Here is a 22,595-nt window from a genome sequence, read left to right on the forward strand (position 1 = left end):
GAGTGTTGGTCCAAACTAGAGCCACTTGCAGCACCACCTCGGGGAAACTTGAGGGCTGGTTTTAGTTGTACGTAGTGTTCATCCGGTGTGTCCTGAGAACGAGGTATGTGCGACTCCTATCGGGATTGTCGACACATCGGGCGGCTATGCTGGTCTTGTTTTACCATTGTCGAAATGTCTTGTATACCGAGATTCCAAGACTGATCGGGTCTTCCCGGGAGAAGGAATATCCTTCGTTGACCGTGAGAGTTTATAATGGGCTAAGTTGGGACACCCCTGCAGGCTATAAACTTTCGAGAGCTGTGCCCGCGGTTATGTGGCAGATGGGAAATTTGTTAATATCCGGTTGTAGAGAGCTTGTCACTTGACCTAATTTAAAATACATCAACCGCGTGTGTAGCCGTGATGGTCTCTTTTCGGCAGAGTCCAGGAAGAGAACAAGGCTTTTGGGTTATGTTTTGCGTAAGTAGGAGTTCAGGATCACTTCTTGATCATTACTAGTTGACGACCGTTCCGTTGCTCCTCTTCTCGCTCTTATTTGCGTATGTTAGCCACCATATATGCTTAGTGCTTGGTGCAGCTCCACCTCACTACCTTCTCCTACCCATAAGCTTAAATAGTCTTGATCTCGCGGGTGTGAGATTGCTGAGTCCTCGTGACTCACCAGATACTTCCAAACAGTTGCAGGTGCCGATGATACCTGTGCATGTGACGCAACTGAGCTCAAGTGGGAGTTCGATGAAGACCTTGGTTGTTACTATATTTCGTTTCTAGACGATCAGTAGTGGTGCCCAGTTGGGACGATCGGGGATCTAGCATTTGGGGTTATCTTCTTTCGTTTGGAATTGACCGTAGTCGGTCTATGTGTGTACCTTGAATGATGTATGAATTTATTTATGTATTGTGTGAAGTGGCGATTGTAAGCCAACTCTCTTTATCCCATTCTTGTTCATTACATGGGATTGTGTGAAGATGACCCTTCTTGCGACAATACCTACAATGCGGTTGTGCCTCTAAGTCGTGCCTCGACACGTGGGAGATATAGCCGCATCGTGGGTGTTACACCCGTCTCTTCTCCTTGGCCAGAGCACCATGCCCAATATCCACCGGAGCCGCCATCCACCAGAGTTGAGGTCGCCGCCGCCTTGGTCCACCTCTCCGGCCGTGGATGGTACTTCAGGATGCGCCATTCGCCGCTCAGCATTTCCATAGCCGGAGCATCGCCGGAGTCGCCGGCAATCGCCGCCCGACGCCCGCGGCCTCCTTCTGCTTTGCGGGCGGGCGAAGATGAAGACGACCCCTCTGCCAGTGGGTCCCGCTCATCAGCCTCTACGCATTGACCCCATGGGCCTGCTGACGTTGATAAGTGAACATGCCTTTTGTTGTTTACGCCTTCTGTAGTCAAAAGCGTATTTACCTACGGCTTATCACCAAAGTACATTTTCTCTACAGAAAAGCGTATTTCCAGAAGGCGCTTTCTCTTTTTTTCTAGCCGCCGGCCGAACCCTCTATAGTGTGAATGTTCATCTGTTTAGGACAAAAATGAACAGATTTTGTTTCTTTTTCTGCCTAATGAATGAGCGGTCATATCTTTTTGTTCACAACACCAAATGAGGTGATTCCAAAGCCCACTTCTTTGTCTCGTCGAGCCCGTTCTGTTGTCTGTTGGTATCATTCTCATGATGTTGTCACATTCTGAAAATGACCATTTTCCCTTGCTCCAAATCAGCCCCCTCCGAGAGAGAACGTTTTTTCCGGCGATTCTTTCCGCTAGTTCCACGCACCTCCTCCCGGTGAATCCATCCCTCCCAGGAAAGCCACACCCTCCATTTGCATGATTGCAATGCAGTACCATGGTTTAATTAATTAAATTTATTTAAAATATTTCTTTAGCTATGTATGATTTGTTCGTGGCATTTCTTGGAGTTGTTTTGATCTCGTTATTGCCATGATGATGTTTGGATCCCTAGGACTAATATTTTGCAGATGATGAGGATGACATGTTGCCATTGGATTATTAGTGGCTACTATGATTATTTTCATGATGGTAGTTGATATTATGTTGCTTTGGAGTATTATGTTGGAGATGATGCTTGCATGTTGTCCTTAGTTGCATATCATGATATTGCTATGGGGTTAGTACTATTATAGCTCTTGGATGTAGCATGCTCTCAGTATTTTTGGTATCCTTAGGGATTATGATATGACTAGGTTATGCTTTGGATTATTTGTTGGATATTCCTATGACTTGGTTGACAGATGGATATACGATATCGGAGTATCAGTTATCGTAGATATACTTTGGGGATAAATTTCGTCATTAAGTTGGTCAGGTGCCACCGAACCGGGCTTTTCCAGTGCAACCACATTTGCCATTTATGGGAGGCCCTAATGCGGTCTGTTGTCATGCCTCTCGTCAGTGCCTCCAAAGAGGGAAGGTTATGGGCGCGCGCTACCCTGATCAGGTAGGCGGACATAAGCCTTGTGTGCCCATAGTTGTTGTAGGCGCCTTTTTGTCCCCGTTTGGGATCGTTTTTGTTTTGCCACGATGGTGGCCGACCATGTAGGTGGCGGATGTCACGAGTTGACATCGGGGCCACCCATGACTTATCCCAAAGGGGAGCTGGTCGAAGTGGTCAGGAGAGTGTCATGCAGTAGATTGGTTTTGTCCAAATGTCGCTGGTCCACCCGAATGGGAGCACGGGGCCATGGGTTCTGTGATGTGGGTATAGTTTGCTAACCTTTGCAGAGAGTGTGTGTTTAATCTATCGATAGCCACGTCCTCAGTCATCGGCACAAGTTGATACTAGGTCACACCGTTCGATCAACACTCACATGACGGAATGACTTTTAGATGGTTTATATGTTGATATTGTGAGCAGTAATAGTTCGACAAGATGTCGATGATGATGTTGAGATTATCTCGAGGATGATCATTCAGTTCGTGATGTGGTCACGAGGTGATCATGTGGATGTTTTGATCACGAGGTGATCATGTGGATGTTTTGATCACAAGGTGATCAGGTGGATCACAAGGTGCTCGAGATGGTATATTGCTTGGCCGGTTAGCCAAGAGGGAGATGGGTGTTGAGATTGAGATGTTGGTTTATCAGCATTGAAGTAGTTTCATATCATGCTTACTAGTTGCTTTCGTATCATAGTAGTTGTTAAATTAATTAACATGTTTAATGCTATGTTGTTGTTTTTCCCTGATGCTTTTGGTTGTTGTGAGCTTGCAAGTACATTCAATGTACTGACCTGGCGTGTCATGCCAGATTGCAGGTGATGCCATGATTGATTGTTTGTCGAGGTTTCCGTTCGCGCGAGCTAGATCATGTCCCAGCCAGAGTCCCTGTGGAGTGGAGTTCACCACCTTCGTTGTTGTTCCGCTGCTAGAAGATTTCCGCTGCCACGTGTTGTTCTACTGCTAGCATAGAGCAAGTGTAGTATCGCAGGCGTAGTGTCGCCGTGCTTATCTGATCCTTTGTAACATCAGACCCTTGTATCATTATCCTTTGTAATAAGAGCTGATTTGTTCTATGCCAAGCAGTGTCGTATTCTGGAAGACTTCTCCTTGATCTCTGGGCTGGAATACGGGGCGTTCTGGTCTCTCTGAGCCGGGGTGCCACAAGGCTTGGTATCAGAGCAGGCCTGATTGTAGGACACCCTAGTCAGTGCGAGCGGTAGAAATCGGTAGTATAGAGTCTGGCTTGTTTGTTGCATTGGTTGCTACATTTGTTTGTTGCATAGCATGCATATAGCCTTATTATTTGTTGCTAACGGTTTATCTGGTGAGTGTAGCTGGCATCGGTTCGGATCCACTATAGCTCAGCCCTTGCATTCTTCCAGTTTTCTTTTCTTCCCCGTTCTTCGGTGTTTGGTGTCATTTCTGTCCCAGCAGAGTGATGCCAAGTGATCCCAGACATCGTTTGCAGGATGGTACCCCAAGTATCACACCAGTTTCATTTTCTCATTCCCCACCTATCGTTTCGGTGCTAGACATGCTTATATCCCGGATCGTGCTTTTCGTCTGGTCGTGTTGGCAACCCTTAATGATCTTAGTCATCCAGAAAGGGCGATGTCAAAAGACTCAGTTTTCCCCGCTATCCTATTCTGTCGACGTGTACGGATCTTTTCCGTCCGCTTGATAATAATGTGTCACGACAATTGTGTCGCGCCACATGGTTACCATGTACATCCTCGCATCCCAGCTAGTCGAGGATGCTACATGGCTAAGCCAGCACTTGGTGTAGCGACGTATACACCAACACTTCCACACATTGATTCGTCCTCGTGCACACCATCACAACATGCTAGATCGTAGTACCGGAGATTCTGGGAGATTTGTGTGCTTAAGTAGGCATGCATATTGTGTGACTAGCAGTAAAATGCGACTTTGTTTGTGTGTGAATTGATTGTTTGTGTGCTCTTGTTTAGTTGAGTGTTCTTTTGCTTCTTTCTTTTGGGCCCGTAGTGTTACCTTCTTTCCCCTTATTGGAGTTGCTCATCAACCGATACCGGACTCAAAGAAGCAATAAGGATTTCAAATATTTGGAAGAAGCTCAGCTAGATACATCAAGTCTACAATCTTCTCAGCAGTTATGATCCAGCCCGCAGGAAGACAAGTCAGGTGCAAGATCGACGGTATATTTTTCAGTCAAAGGTATGGATCATATACAAAGTTTTGGTTCAGCAATGAATGATGCTTTAAATGTGTTATACTCTGAAAGAAAGTCAGAGTGTGCTAGACCAAGGAAGACAGTCAAATAATTTTTCTCATGCAAGCAATCAGCCACATAATATTATGGGTGTGTGTATGGCTTTCAATCTGCATATCACAGTATGAAGTTTTGAATATGAGAAACTCAGTCTTCCTCCACACGCTATCGGAAGAAAGTTATGATGCGATGCTTCTCAATTTTTTCTCAATGCAATATATGGACAAATTCCGGTCCAAGATACCCAGTCTTCCACAGCAAGATGCCTCGGTAAAGGTTTATGACATAAGGAATTGAATCTTTCTGAACAAGCAACCGGCGAAGAAGCTCCTCAGGTACGGAACCCAGTCTTCTCCAGCCCGCCACCGCAACAAAAGATTCGAGTATAAGCTATCGAGTCTTCTTCAGTAAGCTATTCGGATGGCTTCCCACATAAGACACCCAGCCTGCGGCAGTAAAACACCATGCACAGTCGTCAGCACTATGTGAGTTGGTAGTATGTGACAGTGCAGCTCAAGAATCAGATCCGCAACATTCTTGTCAGAAGTACAATTCAGTTAAGACATATGCCTACCACAAGGATCGGGTGTTTGGTGGCATATTCTTCTTATGTACGGTGAGCGTGTATCCCCGGTTATACCAGTATCTCATACGAGATGCGACACTGATCAAGCAAGTATACCTAAGAAAGGTAAGGATCCAACAACCTCATGAGTCATGCCAAATAGAGATGAGCAGAAACACATCTCATGTAATGCAAGGATCGACAAGTTCCGGGGATGACATCACAGAATCAACAGTCTTGACAATGGTCATCAAGTTCATTATTCCTGCAACTGACAAGGAGATATAATAAAATCTTGTCACCTAAGGGTGAGACCGACAGGAAAGGTATGGTGATTTTTGCACGACCATCAGGGTCCGGATACCCAAGTCAGTTGGAGGCCATAATTCCATATGGATCCACAAAGGCATACCCTCCAAGGCCTATGCTGTTCTATAAGGACTTCATATCCCGCTGATCCGCTTAAAATGGTTAGTGTGGAATATCCAGTCTGTTCTCTCAGATCCAAGATTTCCTTTGCAAGCTCAGTAGTTTGACTTCAGTGGCAGTGTTGAAGCACCTCACAGCCTATTACCACAAATGGGTATACTGACAACATGAGAAAGTCAAAAGCCGAACAATCAGCTCAGACCAGGTATACTCACTGGCAGAACCAAGCACACAGACAGCCTATCATGAAAAGTATCTTCCTGCTAGCACTCCTGCCAGGACAGTCTCAAGATGTTCATGTTTGAGGTATGACACATCTATAAGTCCATACCCCTTTATATTACTCATGACAGAAGGCAGTCAAATTTTTGGTGCGTATCTCCTGTTCGAGACAAATAAACAAATCAAGATAAGTCAGTACCACCTGTGAGCAGTCTGATCCCGTCAGGAGAATGGCCATGATTCTCAAAATTTATTGAACCCGAAAGACATGCATTTGTTTGAGTAAACCTCATGGAAGAAGTAAAAAAATTCATAACAAAAGGGAATTTATGCTCTGATCCATTGGCTATCACCGCAGATATGAGAGAATCAACGTCAGCAAAAGGATTTGGTATATGAGCAAAAACCCATCAAAACTTGGGAAAGGTGAAGCAAACCACCCGAGAGCAAGGTAAGCAAAATCATATGAAATTCCTAAGGAAACAATAAACGAAGGAAAATGGATACCCGAGTTGGAAATGGTGTCCTCAAGTCATACTTGTTCCCTAAGCAACTAAATATCGAGGACGAGATTTCTTTAAGGGGGGAGGTTTGTAACACCCTGGTTTTTGGCCCTTTCTTTTTCTTTTGATTTATTTGGTTTTGCCTTGATTTTTGTTTTTGGAGTGGATTTGTGGACTTGAAACCTAAGAGATCATCACCATTTCTTCTCCCAAGTGGCTCATTATTCTCAAAACTTTCCCAAGATCATGTCATTTCCATTCTAGCCCAAACCTAAAATTCTTTTCTAAGGAATATTCCTTTTTTCTATTAAAGGAATAGTCATGGTTGCCCTAGGTTGTGAAGCAACCTATATTTCTGTCACTCCCAAAATTCCCAAATAATTCTCATAAATTATTTGGTTCATATATTGCTAAAATATGCCCAAACTTTTCTGTCCTAGCCCAAAAATAATTCCCCCATATTAATTCTTCATTTCTGTCCAGTGTGGTTTTCTGTCCAGTGTGGCTTTCTGTGAAGGAAGTGCCACCTATCTCTCCTTGTATTCTCCCTAACTTTTTGGGCATGCTTTCGCATCCACATCATTGTCCCATGCCAAAATTCAGCTCCATTTGCCTAGTGAATCTTCCTCAGCAATTTTTCAAAGTTCCTGTCAGACAGAAGGCATTGTGAAGGAAGTACTAGCTAGGAGTATCCAAATGAGTTGAAATTTTGCACACTCCTTCATGTGCTCATATTATTACCCTGCTCAAATTTTATGCTCCATCCAATCAACTATGTGAGTACAGGATCAAATCTTTGCTCCTAGCAATATTTTCAGGTTGTGAAGCAAGTATATTTTATATTGCTTCATTAATTCTGAAAAATTACCAGGTCATACTCCTACCCAAATCACTTCTCCCCACCGAGTTTGGGATCATTTCTACAAATCATCTTCTCACCAATATTATTGCAAGTTTCTGGACAAAGGAGGTGTGTGTGAAGCAAGTACCATTTTGGCATGTCCAATTGGTATGAAATTTTTACAGCATCTTTATATGTCCAAATCATCATGATCTACTAAATCTTAGCTGAAGTTGATACTCCATGTGAGTGCATCATCTAGATCAAGTTTCTGGACCAATTTTGCAGTTACAAAGCAACCCTGTTGTTTTGTGATCCATTTCCCCTCAAAACCCCCAGGATTATAGTCCTTCCTTAGATAAACACCCAGACAAATCATTTGGCCCTGAGCATCTCTGTGTTGATCATAGTGACATGACCAAGTTTGCTACAACAAACTTTCATCGATGCCTACGTTAGCTACAGAGCCTCTTCTCTCACGTTTTCACTTCCCACAGTCTCCAGTTTGGAAGAACATCATGCTAGACACAGTTTCCCCTCGTCTCGTGACCTCTCTTTGCCATGTCCCGTGATGACTGCGCCACTCGCATGCCAATTCACGCGCTCTACTTGTTGTGGCCGCGTCCAGGACGTTGCCTAGCTCCGGCTCCTCTCCCTCTCGCCATCTTCGCGCGCGTGAGCTTGTCTAGTGTCTTCTCCTCGTCGTCGCCTTCACCCTAGACCCCTCACACCCTCTGGAAACCTCCTCGTCGACGCTCGCCGCCGCGTGCCCACGGGCAAACAGTGGCCCTTTGGCTCTGTCTTCGTCTCGGCCGCTTCCTCCCCGTGCCTCTTGACGCTGCATTGCCCCGTGAGCCTTGCCAGCACTACCTCGTCGTTACCTCGGCCTCCCCGTGATCGCTGAGCTCGACAGAGCCTTGGCCGAATGTGCACGGCGGCATCCGAGTAGGCCCCCTCCCCCCGCGCCTATTTAAGCCACCCCCGGTTGCGTCTCGCTTCGCCCACGACCTCATATCCCTCCTAGAGCCCTCCCTAGCCTGTCATCCGAGCTCGAGGAGCTCCTCTGCCTCTCCATCGCCGCCACGGCTGCCTCGGCCAGCTGACTAAATTAGCTTGAGCTCGAGCGCTTCCCCTCCTTCTTCCTTGATAACCCATAAGTATAGGGGATCAATTGTAGCTCTTTTCAATAAGAGTGCCGAACCCAACGAGGAGCAGAAGGAAACGACAAATAGTTTTCAGTAAGGTAATGTCTGCAAGTGCTGAAATTGTAAGTAGCGGAGTAGTTTGATAGCAGGATAATTTGTAATGCGCAAGTAACGGTAGTAGTAACAACAGTGCAGCAAGGTAGCCCAATCCTTTTGAGGCAAAGGACAGGCCAAAACGGTCTCTTATGATAAGCAAAGCGTTCTTGAGGGTACACGGGATTTTCATCTAGTCACTTTCACCATGTTGGTTCGATTTGTGTTCGCTACTTTGATAATTTGATATGTGGGTGGAACGGTGCTTGAAGGTAATATGCCCCAGAGGCAATAATAAAGTTTTTATTTATATTTCCTTATATCATGATAAATGTTTTTTATTCATGCTAGAATTGTATTAACCGGAAACATAATACATGTGTGAATACATAGACAAACATAGTGTCACTAGTATGCATCTACTTGAGTAGCTCGTTGAATCAAAGATGGTTATGTTTCCTAACCATAGACATGAGTTGTCATTTGATTAACGGGATCACATCATTAGTGAATGATTTGATTTACTTGACCCATTCCGTTAGCTTACCATTTGATCGTTTATTATATTGCTATTGCTTTCTTCATGACTTATGCATGTTCCTATAACTATGAGATTATGCAACTCCCGAATATCGGAGGAACACTTTGTGTGCTACCAAACGGCACAACGTAACTGGGTGATTATAAAGGTGCTCTACAGGTGTCTCCGATGGTACTTGTTGGGTTGGCATAGATCAAGATTAGGATTTGTCACTCCGATTGTCGGAGAGGTATCTCTGGGCCCTCTCGGTAATACACATCACTATAAGCCTTGCAAGCAATGCAACTAATGAGTTAGTTGCAGGATGATGTATTACGGAACGAGTAAAGAGACTTGCAGGTAACAAGATTGAACTAGGTATTGAGATATCGACGATCGAATCTCGGGCAAGTAACATACCGATGACAAAGGAAACAACGTATGTTGTTATGCGGTTTGACCGATAAAGATCTTCGTAGAATATGTAGGAACCAATATGAGCATCCAGGTTCCGCTATTGGTTATTGACCGGAGATGAGTCTCAGTCATGTCTACATAGTTCTCGAACCCGTAGGGTCCGCACGCTTAACATTCAGTGACGATCGGTATTATGAGTTTATGTTTTTTGATGTACCGAAGGTAGTTCGGAGTCCCGGATATGATCTCGTACATGACGAGGAGTCTCGAAATGGTCGAGACATAAAGATCGATATATTGGAAGCCTATATTTGGACATCGGAATAGTTCCGGGTGAAATCGGGATTTTACCGGAGTACCGGGAGGTTACCGGAACCCCCCGGTAAGTGTGTGGGCCTTATTCAGCCATAGTGGAGAGAGAGAGAGAGGAGACCAGGGCAGGCCGCGTGCCCCTCTCCCTCTGGTCCAAATTGGACTACGAGGGGGGTGGCGCCCCCCTTTCCTTCCTCCCTCTCTCCCCCTTCCTTCTCTCCTAGTCCAACTAGGGAAGGGGGGAATCCTACTCCCGGTGGGAGGAGGACTCCTCCAGGGCGCGCCATAGGAGGGCCGGCCCTCCCCCTCCTCCACTCCTTTATATATGGGGAGGGGGGCACCCCATAGACACACAATTTGATCATTGATCTTTTAGCAGTGTGCGGTGCCCCCCTCCACCAATCCACCTCGGTCATATCATAGCGGTGCTTAGGCGAAGCCGTGCGTCAGTAGCATCATCATCAGCATCATCACGGCGTCGCGCTGACGGAACTCTCCCGCGGAGGTGCCGTACGTTCGGTACTAGTATCGGTCGATCGTGAAGACGTACGACTACATTAACCGCCTTGTCATAACGCTTCCACTTACTGTCTACGAGGGTACGTGGACGACACTCTCACCTCTCGTTGCTATGCATCACCATGATCTTGCGTGTGCGTAGGAATTTTTTTGAAATTGCTACATTTCCCAACAGTGCTTAGGTGCTATTCTTACTTGAACAAAGCTCCTACTTATGATTAACCCTCCCGCAAGCATCTGCAACTATGAGAAAAGTATTAAGAATAAATTCTAACCATAGCATTAAACTTTTGGATCCAACCGGTCCCTTACAGAATAGCGCATAAACTGGGGTTTAAGCTTCTGTCACTCTCGCAATCCATCATCTAATTGCTACTCCACAATGCATTCCCTTAGTCCCAAATATGGTGAAGTGTCATCTAGTCGACGTTCACATGGCACCACTAAGGGGATCACAACATACATACTATCAAAATATCGAACACATATCAAGTTCACATGATTACTTGCAACATGATTTCTTTCGTGACCTCAAGAACAAAAGTAACTACTCACAAATGATAATCATGCTCAAGATCTGAGGGGTATTAAATAGCATATTGGATCTGAACATGTAATGTTCCACCAAATAAACCATATAGTAATCAACTATAAGATGTAATCAACACTACTAGTCACCCACAAGCACCAATCTATAGTTCCGGTAACAAGATTGGACACAAGAGATGAACTAGGGTTTTAGATGAGATGGTGTTGTTGAAGATGTTGATGGAGATTGCCCTCCCCAAGATGGGAGAGTTGTTGGTGATGATGATGACGATGATTTCCCCCTCCGGGAGGGAAGTTCCCCCGGCGGAATCGCTCCGCCGGATGGAAAAAGTGCTCCTACCCAAGTTCCACCTCGAGACGGCGGCACTCTGTCCCGAAAGTCTTCCCCTTATTTTTTCTAGGTTAAAACGACCTATATACCAGAAGATGGGCACCGGAGGTGGGCCTGGGTGAGCACAACCCACCAGGGCGCGCCTGGGCTCCCTGGCGCGCCCAGGTGGGTTGTGCCCACCTGGTGGGTCCCCCTCTGGTAGTTATTTGCTCCAGTAATCCTCGAATATTCCATAAAAAATCCTCGTGAAGTTTCAGCTTGTTTGGAGTTATACTGTAATATTGGCTTATGTAATCCTCGAATATTCCATAAAAAATATTCTGTAATAAAATTTTCTACTTATACTTTTCCTTATGTGGTGTCATCACCTACCATAAGATTAGTATATGATCTTTTTCATTATTTATTTCCTTTCTCTTTTTCTTCCTCATTTCCTTTCTTTTATTTGCAACATGAAAGTAAAGAAAGCAAAAACTCAAACTAAACTTTATTATATAACTTGCACACGATTACAAGGATAGATCACTAAGAAAACTCTCAAAGAAGAAAGGATCGAACTAAACTTGTATTCATCTAAAGCAAAAGATCGAACTAAAATAAGTAAAGGAAAAAAGATAGTGGGATGATACGATACCGGGGCACCTCCCCAAGCTTGGTGGAAGCCAAGGGGAGTGCCCATACCCTATACTCATTCTCTTTTGGTGATGAAGAAGATGATGGTGGTGATGAAGCGATCTTGTACTTAAGGATCAAGAGATTCTCCAATCGACGGATGACGCTCTGGAGATGGATGATATGCTCTTGATGCAGAATATTTTCGCGAGTAAGATACTTATTTTGTATGCGAACTATTTCAATAATGCGAAAGGCTTCAATCTCAGCAGGGGTAAGATGAGAAAGTTTATGCTTAAGGATATCTTCTTCTTCCTCTTCTGCCACCGAGGGTGGATCTAAGGTAGCCTCCTTGCCCTTGTATCCCTTGACGGCGTCCGTAGGCTCATCCCTCTTCAGCTCAATCTTCATCAACCAAGCATCTTCTTAAATGTTGTTGGAGGAGGAGGAAGACATGATGATTGGCTTGATAGATCTGACCGAAAACAGCAAGAAAAGAGAACAGAGGATTTCTCCGTGATACGGTGATCAACAGGTTCGTGGAGTATATATAGATTTTTTATCTTGGGAAACAAGCCAGCTGTAGAAAAACGGACTCTGGAAGGTGTCCAGGTGGGCACAACCCACTTGGGCGCGCCAAGCAAGCCTGGCACGCCCTGGTGTCTTGTGCCCACCAGGGTACGCTTCCTGGAAGTTTCTTATTTTTCTATTTTTCTAAATATTCCAAAACTGACAAAAAATAATTGCGGATTTTTCGGAGTCTGTTTACTTACCGTATCACGTACCTCCTTATTTTCACGATTCTGGAGTGTTTCGGAAGGACTCTTTTATGTGTTCTTCCGGTGTCAAAGTTTGGATATGTAACATCCCAAAATTCTAAATTTTGGAATGTTATATTAAGTAAATATTTTAGAGTGTTTGTTTGATTGTGTTGTGGTTGCTTGTGTGAAATTGAGTGAAATTCGAAACTTTTTGAAAGTTAAATGAGAGGGAATAAAAGGACTTTCCCGAACTTTCATTTTTGCATTTATGATCTCCATGAATTCAAATTATTTTCATCCCAAAATCCTAGAGTGAAGATAATATGACTTCCTCCATTTCAATAAATGAAAAAGGGTTTTTCACAATATTTGAATTTCATTTGGAAATATTTCAAATTCAAAAACTTTAAGCAACTCAATGATTTTCATGAGAGAAGATAAAATGACTTCTTCAAAACATATGAAATATGAGTTGGAAGTTTTAAAAGAATTAAATTCAAAGTCCCATTGGAATTATTTTCGATTTGGGTTACATGGTTTTATTCAAATTATTTTTCTCCAAAAATAAAATATATGGAAAATGGGGTAAATGATTCGCTACATCGGAAAATTGGAGAGAACTAAATTTGAAATTATTTTGGTATTTTTAAAATGATTTTTATTGGATTTTATTAGAGCTGTAGCACTTGTTTGACTTATTTGAATTTTTGAGGATTTTATTCGACACTAGAAAAATGTTCAGGTTGTAGAAAATATTTTTCTGAAATTTTTTGATATATTATATGCCTATATAATATTTTATTTTTTTTCTTTTTCTTTTTCTCTTTCCTCTATGTTAAAAAAACTCCTTCCCCGAACTGGGCCGGCCCAGCATCTCGCCAAACCGCGGCCCAGCCCGCCACCGCCATCCCTGCCTTCTCCGACGGGGACTCCTCCCCAGTGTCCGCCGTGCCACCGCCTCCTCTGCCTCCTCTGCCCCCTCGCCCACGCCACTACCTCGCCCCGTCGCCCTTAAATAGCGGAGCCCCACCGCCCTCCTCCCTGCATCTCGCCGCCGCCGCCCCTTGCCTCGAGCCGCGCTGCATCTCCACCGCCGCCGCAGATCGCCGTCGCCTCGCCACTTCGTCGCTTCGCTGCCGCCGCACTTCGCCTGCGCCGCCACCGTGCCGCCGCCGCACTTCGTCGTGCCGCTGTCACCACACTTCGCCTGCGCCGCCGCCACGCCATCTGCCCCCGCTCGCCGCTGCTCTCCGGAGTCGCCGCCGTTGACCCTGCCTCGCCGCCATTACCGAAACGGTATAAAAACCGAACCAACCCCGGTTTTTTTGGTCTTCTCGGTTTATTCATATAGATCGGTTAAGTAGCGAACATTCTCTATTTAGATAGTTTTAGCGAACGTATTCGTTCGTTAGCGTTCGGCAGCGAACGTTCGTTATTTAGTCTTTTTCTTTTTAATTTCGACCAGGGACCTATCTGTGATTATTTTCTTTACAGATTAGTCCCTGATCTTAAAACTAACACAACTTTTTACTCGTTTGTCCAAATTCAACGAAACCAACGCCCACTTCTTCCTTATGATTCCCTCTATCCAGATAAACAACTTAAACATATTTTTGAAATTTTAAAATTTGGTTTTCAAACATATTTGAATTTCAACTTTGCTTGATCATAATTTAAGTTTCATGACTCCGTTTGAGTTGATTCTTTTTGCAAATTAAAGCTCTTGACTTAAACTTTCCGATAAGGCCAAATTCACTTAATTTTGGTACTGTTAGAAATTGTTTTCTGTTGCAAGAGTTATTTGCTTGGTTTTGAAGTTTTTCGAATTGTTTTCTTCGTTCTTTTCCGATCTTTTGACTGAGTGCCTATGTATGCAATTGCTTGCTTACAATAGATTGAACGGAGTGTGATGAGTAGAACTATCAGGAGTTATGAGTGCGAATCATCTTCATCAACAGTACGAGGCAAGTTCACACTTTGATCATATCCCTTTATTACCCAGTTTTTATGCATTGGTTTCAACCCTCAAACATTGCATGAGTAGGATTGATAACATGTGGGTATTGGGAAGTAGTTGATAAGGTAGGAACCTATTGTCTTGCATTCAAACCCTAGGAGTTACTTCTATGTTATGCTCATGTTGCTATGCTATGCTCATGGACGTGGTTTGGGTTTGAGTGTATCCATGGCAGATGTGAGACTGTTAATTTAATGGTTAACTTAAGGTGGCTACTTAAACACACATCCGGTGGATTGGTTGCGGGCAACTGGGGATATACCAGTGTTGTCCTTTGGTTCGCCACCCAGGCCCAAAGAGATCATAAGATTATTCATGCTAGAAACTTCCGTGTGGAGCCACAAGCTATTATGGGCTCTAGCATAGTTGAGTATGTTGCAGGACCTCTTTCAGTGGTAGACTAGCAGATGTAGGGGATGTAGGTGGTACGGTCTACTTGAAAGACTGTGTCTCGGTCATCCGTTTCTCAAACACCATGTAGTGCGAGAAATCCACCGGAGGAGATCGAATCTTGTGGGGAAAGTGCGCAAACCTCTGCAGAGTGTACAAACTAATCATGATTAGCCGTGTCCCCGGTTATGGACATCTTGGGTATCTGGTTCTTGGATTATCCTGTTGATCTCATCACTTTAATTAATAAGATTGTTGGGTTATTCATATTTAATTGGGGTTGAGTTGGGGATATACCTTCTCAATATTTATCAACCATCTTTGTACTTAAATAAAATATATTCCTTTGTTGTAGGGGAAAATTGGTTTTATGCAAAAATAAACTTAGAGCTTTCCACCAGCCAAATATGCATGTAGTGATAGCTATTATTCATCATTGTCCTATGGTGTGAATTTGCCAGTACATTCAATGTACCAACCCTTTGTGGCTGCAACGTCTCATGTTGCAGGAATTCTTACGACGAGTAAGTGATACGTTAGGGTTACGATTTCTACACTCAACTTCGCCGTTGGTGTTGAGGGGAATCCACAACCTTGTTGTTACTTCCGCTATTCGGATTGAGGTAATAATATTTACGTTATTTATACATGTGATTTACCTCTGTTATAAATCCTCGAGTACTGTGTGTCTGCATACCGATCCAGGGATGACACTTAAGCACAGAGACTTGACCGTCTGAGGTCGGGTCGCTACAAGATGGTATCAGAGCACATGTTGACTGTAGGACGTGACCCCTAGAAACTGGCAAGCCCATAGGAAAGATTTTGAGAAAATTCCTTATTTGACACTGTCTTAAAATCTGGTTCCTTATTTGACACTGGAAAAGTTTTTCTTCCCTATTTGACACTAGTCCTAAATTTTATTCCCTATACGACACTTCCGTCCATTTTGAGCCTAAATGACACCTGAAAAGACGATGTTTTCCCTCATGCGGTATGTGTGTGCGCGCGCATGTGTGCTGTTGCGTGTGTGGGTGCACGCGCACATGTGTGCTACTGCTGCATGTGTGAGTGCATGTGTGCTGCTGCGTGTGTGTTTGCTATTGCGTGTGTACGTGCACGCGCGCGCGCGTGTGTGTGTGCTGTTGCGTGCCTATGTGCTGCTGCTACGTGTGTGTGCACGCGCGCGTGCGTGTTGTTGCGTGTGTGCGCGTGCGTGTGTGTTGGTGCATGTGTGTGCGCGTGCATGTGTGTTGCTGTGTGTGTGTGCACGCGCGCGTGCATGTTGTAGAGTGTGTGTGCGCGTGCGTGTGTGTTGGTGCATGTGTATGTGTTGATGCGTGTGTGCTCCTGCCCTCGCACTGATGTTGCGTGTGTGCGCTATTGCCCCCCACACACATACCACATGAGGGGCAAAAGAGTCTTTTCAGGTGTCATTTAGGCTCAAAATGGACGGAAATGTCATATAGGGAATAAAATTTAGAACTTGTGTCAAATAGGGAAGAAAAACTTTTCCAATGTCAAATAAGGAAGCAGATTTTAAGTTAGTGTCAAATAAGGAATTTTCTCAAAGATTTTCTCTACAACTTTATTTTCAAAAGGATCTTTTACCTCTCTTCTCTTCTAAGCTTTATGAAATATCTCCATTTTGTTAGACCATACCCCCTTCCCCCTTTTGACCACACGAAGATTCGGCTGATGAGACCACTCCAAGAAGTACAAGATATCGGACAACTAAGACCACTTCGCAATGAAGAGGATTTTACCGTACATTACAATAATGGAAACTACAACAGCTGAAGACTCTGAAGACTAGGAGAATTTTGAAGGCGCTGAAGAATTCCAGATTCGTATGACCTAGGAAGGCCACCCTTATGGAACTTGTCAGACTATTGAAGCTGTCAATACCCGAGATCAAGGTGTGTCAGAGAAAGACCGGAACATGGAGCATTAGACCTCAAAGTTTTGTCAAGAAAACCCTAAGGCAGGAGATATCAACTATGGAATGATAGCTCATGGCAATGACAAGGGCAGAAACACGGCTATCCAAGATGTTATCACCCGCTTATGGTATTGTCCCCGTACTAAGTTAAGCATGCATTTTCTTCGGAAGGATTGGATGACAAAAGGCTAATGGAGAACCTATCAGCAAAAGGTAAAGTTTTAACCTTAGATGGTGTGTCACCAGGATCTGGAGTATTACATCAAGAAGTTTAGGGTGGACCTTTAGGAAGTCATATTTGACAAGGAGGCATTTCGTGAAGAACTCAGGACCCAGAAGCTGAAAGTAGCCAAGCTGGAGGAGTAAAATCCTCGAGATACCAGAGATTCGACAGGAACTAAAGGACAGTAGGACCATGGTTCTTGTCAAGGATGTTGAAACCCAGAAGTTTGGAATGCAGCTCCAGAATACTAAGGACGTCACGAGAGACTTCGCATCAACAGAGATGGTCTGGCAAAAGAACTTGAGAAGGACAAGCACGATCAGAAGAAGCCATCGGAGACATGAACAAGACTTGAAGAGTTTGGCGACGTTGAAGATTTATTGACCTTTAGAAGACCAAACCCCTGTTATATACCTACGTTAGATGCGACGGTTGTGAGCTGTCATTTGTTTGATGTTTTTCTGACAGCCACAAAAAAATCTGTCTTTTCATAAACTCTTGTTTTTATTGTGTGTATCCCTCTCTATCTCTCTTATCTCACCCCAAAACCCATGGACCCAATAGAGGATGAATGGAGATGAACTCATGTTTCCTAGACCAATAAGTCAATTGGAGACGGACCGATGGATTCAGAACATGGAGGATCACATGAAGAATAACCCTATAGTCGGAAAGGATATGACGCAGCATGCTCTTCAGTGCTTTGAAAGAGGTGCTGCTACTTGGTGGAGGATGTACCAAACCATCAATGGATGGCAAGGAGTAACCACTTGGAAAGAATTTAAGTTGACTTTGCCAAAGTCTCGGTTTGTGTCCCAGAAATTGAAGCCTTATGGAAGTGATATGAAGAAACCTTGTGCATGCAAGCTCTGTGGAGAAATAGGACACACCCATAAACAAGACAAGGGTGAATGCCCTCATTGTGATGAAAGTCACCCAGCTGAAGAATGCCCAACTAGGCAGATTGCTTGTTTCTTGTGTGAAGGGACTACTCACTACCATGCTCAGTGTCACATTTACCCCATGGTGCAACAAACCATCCAGCAGAAGAAAGAAGTAATGAAAGGAGCCCTCATGGAAATTTTAGAAGAACCTGTGATGAAGGAAGAGGTGGAGGACACACCTGAAGAAGACCCAATTAAACCCTGCACCAAGTCATGTTATTCATGTGGAGAAGAAGGACACATCTACCAAAATTGTCTGAATGGGGATCTAGTAGAATTCCCGACAGAGGAAGTAGCGTATGACCCACAGGAAATAGAAGCCCTGATTGGAACGGAAAAGTCCAGGAAGAGAAATAGATTGGATTCCAGGAAGGACCTGAGTCATATCACCTGTTTCAGGTGCAAGGAGCCAGGGCACTGCCTTAATGGTTGCCCCAAAAGGAAACCTCGAGACTTGTCAGAAGTAATATGTTTCTGCTGTAATGAAACAGGGCACTTTGCCAGAGATTGTCCCAAGGAGAAGGAGACTTTTGAGAATTAGTTGTGTCTGTGAGAAGTATAGTAGTAGTAGTGAGAGCATTTCTTTTATATTGAGGTGTTGAGTTGAGGCATGTATGGAAATGCAGGAGATTGTAATAATTTGAGAATCAATAAAGTTAGCATCGTTGGTACTGATTTGGATTTGATGAGTAGTTACTCTATGAAGAAAGATTTTGACCATTTTCGAGGATATGAGAAATATGGTCTATGGAAGAATTTGTGCATTTCAAGGGTGGTAGTACCCTGTGAGGACCCTTGACCCCTGGAAAATATAATGATATTCCACGGAGTGGACTTCGGACAAAAAAGTATGAGTTTTGTCTCGATATGTGGGATATCCCAAGAGTATGAAGGGAAGAAGTATTATTGGATATAAAGGAGGTAGAATGTTGGTATTGTGGAGCAATTGTTACTCCATGATGAGTCTGAGTAATCACGTCTTAGTTTGGTACAAATAGAAGGAAGGGAGACAGTACAATTGGATGGATTTAAGAATGCTGGGAAGCTGGATGTTGGAGTTATGATCAGTTGCCCCGATGATGATTTCAAGGTTTGCAAGTGATGATATAGGCCATAACCCACAGGCCCCAGGACCTACCAAGAAGCAAGCACACTCTTGCTGAACGAAAAACCCTGGAAGGAGTTACGATTTTTTCAATACACGATCTTATAGGAGTAACGCAAAACCTGAAAGTTGTAAAGGAACGATAGATGTTTGTTTGGATTGCGGAATCCATGGATTTATCCGAACTTGGTTCGTTGACAAGAGAAATTATTCAATGCCGGTGAGGATGACCGAGTGTTAGAATGCGAGATTCATTAAACCATATACAAGGTAATGATTTGGGTGCGGGATGGATTGATCACCATACCGACTTACTCTTATTATTTGCCTTGCTATACGGGATTGTAAATCTGAGTGACTTACCCATAGTAGAGCGACGACGGTATCAGAACCTTGTTTAAACCTTAGAATGGTATGACAATTTTTCCCTTGTACTAGGCAGCTGTTTCCAATCGTAGGATATACGGTGAGGTTCAACCCACACCCATTTCCTGCAGGAGAAACAATAAATTGTTGACCACCATGAGATATCGATAGTTGTTTAGTATTGGCGCCAGACCTGTCAGCTAAGAAGGACCCGTCACAGAGGAACCGCACCAAGATGAAAGGACACAAGAATTGAGGAAAAAGGTTATGCCACTACCGGAAGAGCCCAGAGAAGGAATTTTCCTGAAAATCTGAGAAGACCGACACTGTAAAGAATAAGGATGGATTATATGAGTTTTGATGGAACCGTAACCTTGCTTCTAAGGGTGCTAGCACCCAAGACCCCCTGTGACGATCGATGGATTTTGAGAAGACCCCCGAACCTAACCTATTTCCTTCTAGCCTCTCCGAATCTCGAGGAAGAGATTCATTTAAGGGTGGTAGGTTTGTAACATCCCAAAATTCTAAATTTTAGACTGTTATATTAAATAAATAGTTTAGATTGTTTGTTTGATTCTGCTGTGGTTGCTTGTGTGAAATTGAGTGAAATTCGAAACATTTCGAAAGTTAAATGTGAGGGAATAAAAGGACTTTCCCGAACATTCATTTTTGCATTTATGATCTCCATGAATTCAAATTATTTTCGTCCAAAAATCTTAGAGTGAAGATAATATGACTTCTTCCATTTAAATAAATGAAAAAGGGGGGTTTTAAAAATATTTGAATTTCATTTGGAAATATTTCAAATTCAGAAACTTTAAGGAACTCAATGATTTTCATGAGAGAAGATAAAATGACTTCTTCAAAACATATGAAATATGAGTTGGAAGTTTCAAAAGAATTAAATTCAAAGTCCCATTGGAATTATTTTCGATTTGGGGTTATTTGGTTCTATTCAAATTATTTTTCTGCAAAAATAAAATATATGGAAAATAGGGTAAAATGATTCCCTACATAAGAAAATTGGAGAGAACTAAATTTGAAATTATTAGAGCTGTAGCACTGTTTGACTTATTTGAATTTTTGAGGATTTTATTTGACACTAGAAAAATGTTCAGGTTATAGAAAATATTTTTCTGAAAATTTTGATCTATTATATGCCTATATAATATTTTATTTTTTCTTTTTCTTTTTCTCTTTCTTCTGTGTTAAAAAAACTCCTTCCCCGAACTGGGCCGGCCCAGCATCTCGCCAGGCCGCGGCCCAGCCCGCCACCACCATCCCTGCCGTCTCCGACGGGGACTCCTCCCAGAGTCCGCCGCGCCGCCGCCTACTCTGCCCCCTCGCCCACGCCACCACCTCGCCCCGCCGCCCTTAATAGCGTCGCCCCACCGCCCTCCTCCCCGCATCTCACCACCACCGCCCCTCGCCTCGCGCCGCGCTGCATCTCCACCACCGTCGCAGATCGCCGTCACCTCGCCACTTCGCCGCCCCTCTGCTGCCGCACTTCGCCCGCGCCGCCACCGCTGCATGCCGCCGTGCTGTCTGCCGCCGCTCGCGGCTGCTGCCGCCGCTCACGGAGTCGCCGCCGTTGACCCTGCCTCGCCGCCATTACCGAACCGGTATAAAAATCGAACCAACCCTGGTTTTTTTCGGTCATCTCAGTTTATTCATATAGATCGGTTTTATTTTTATTAGATCGGTTAAGTAGCGAGCATTCTTTGTTCAGATAGTTTTAGCGAACGTTTTCGTTCATTAGCGTTCGGTAGCGAACGTTCGTTAGTTAGTCTTTTTCTTTTTCTTTTTAATTTCGGCCAGGGACCTATCTGTGCTTATTTTCTTTACAGATTAGTCCTTGATCTTAAAACTAGCACAACTTTTTACTCATTTGTCCAAATTCAACCAAACCAACGCCCACTTCTTCGTTATGATCCCCTCTATCCAGATAAGCTACTTAAACATATTTTATAAAGTTTAAAATTTGGTTTTCAAACAGATTTGAATTTGAACTTCCTTTGATCATAATTTGAGTTTCGTGACTCCGTTTGAGTTGATTCTTTTTGCAAATTAAAGCTCTTGACTTAAACTTTCTGATAAGGCCAAATTCAATTAATTTTGGTACTGTTAGAAATTGTTTTCTATTGCAAGAGTTATTTGCTTGGTTTTGAAAATTTTCGAATTGTTTTCTTTGTTCTTTCCGATCTTTTGAGTGAGTGCTTATGTATGCAATTGCTTGCTTATGATAGATTGAATGGAGTGTGACGAGTAGAACTATCAGGAGTTATGAGTGCGAATCATCTTCATCAACAGTACGAGGCAAGTTCACACTTTGATCATATCCCTTTATTACCCAGTTTTTATGCATTAGTTTCAACCCTCAAACATTGCATGAGTAGGATTGATAACATGTGGGTATTGGGAAGTAGTTGATGAGGTAGGAACCTATTGTCTTGCATTCGAACCCTGGGAGTTACTTCTACGTTATGCTCATGTTGCTATGCTATGCTCTTAGACGTGGTTTGGGTTTGAGTGTATCCATGACAAATGTGAGACTGTTAATTTAATGGTTAACTTAAGGTGGCTACTTAAACAAACATCTGGGTGGATTAGTTGCGGGCACCTGGGGATATACCAGTGTTGTCCTTTGGTTCGCCACCCAGGCCCAAACGGATCACACTACTGGAATCAGCTAATTTGCCATCTGCCAGCTCTTTGCCGTCTGCTAGCTGACGGCAAAGAAGCTCTTTGCCATCAGCTACCCAAAAGCAGACGGCAAAGAAAGGGCAGACGGCAAAGAAGCTCTTTGCCATCTGCCAGCTCTTTGCCGTCTGCCAGCAGACGGCAAAGAATCTTTGTCGTCCGCTGGCGGACGGCAAAGAGTGAGGTGGCCCCCACCCCCCGCCCATTTGGGAAAAACTTAACGGGCCACCTCTTTGCCGTCCGCTAGCAGACGGCAAAGAGGCAATAAAGCGGACGGCAAAGAGGGGCGGACGGCAAAGAGCTCACTACCTAACGGCCCGTACCCCCGCCCGTTACTCACTTCTTCTCTCCCTCGTCGTTTCTCTCCTCCC

The sequence above is a fragment of the Triticum aestivum genome, chromosome 7D (assembly GCF_018294505.1).
Source record: "Triticum aestivum cultivar Chinese Spring chromosome 7D, IWGSC CS RefSeq v2.1, whole genome shotgun sequence".
Lineage (NCBI taxonomy): Eukaryota > Viridiplantae > Streptophyta > Magnoliopsida > Poales > Poaceae > Triticum > Triticum aestivum.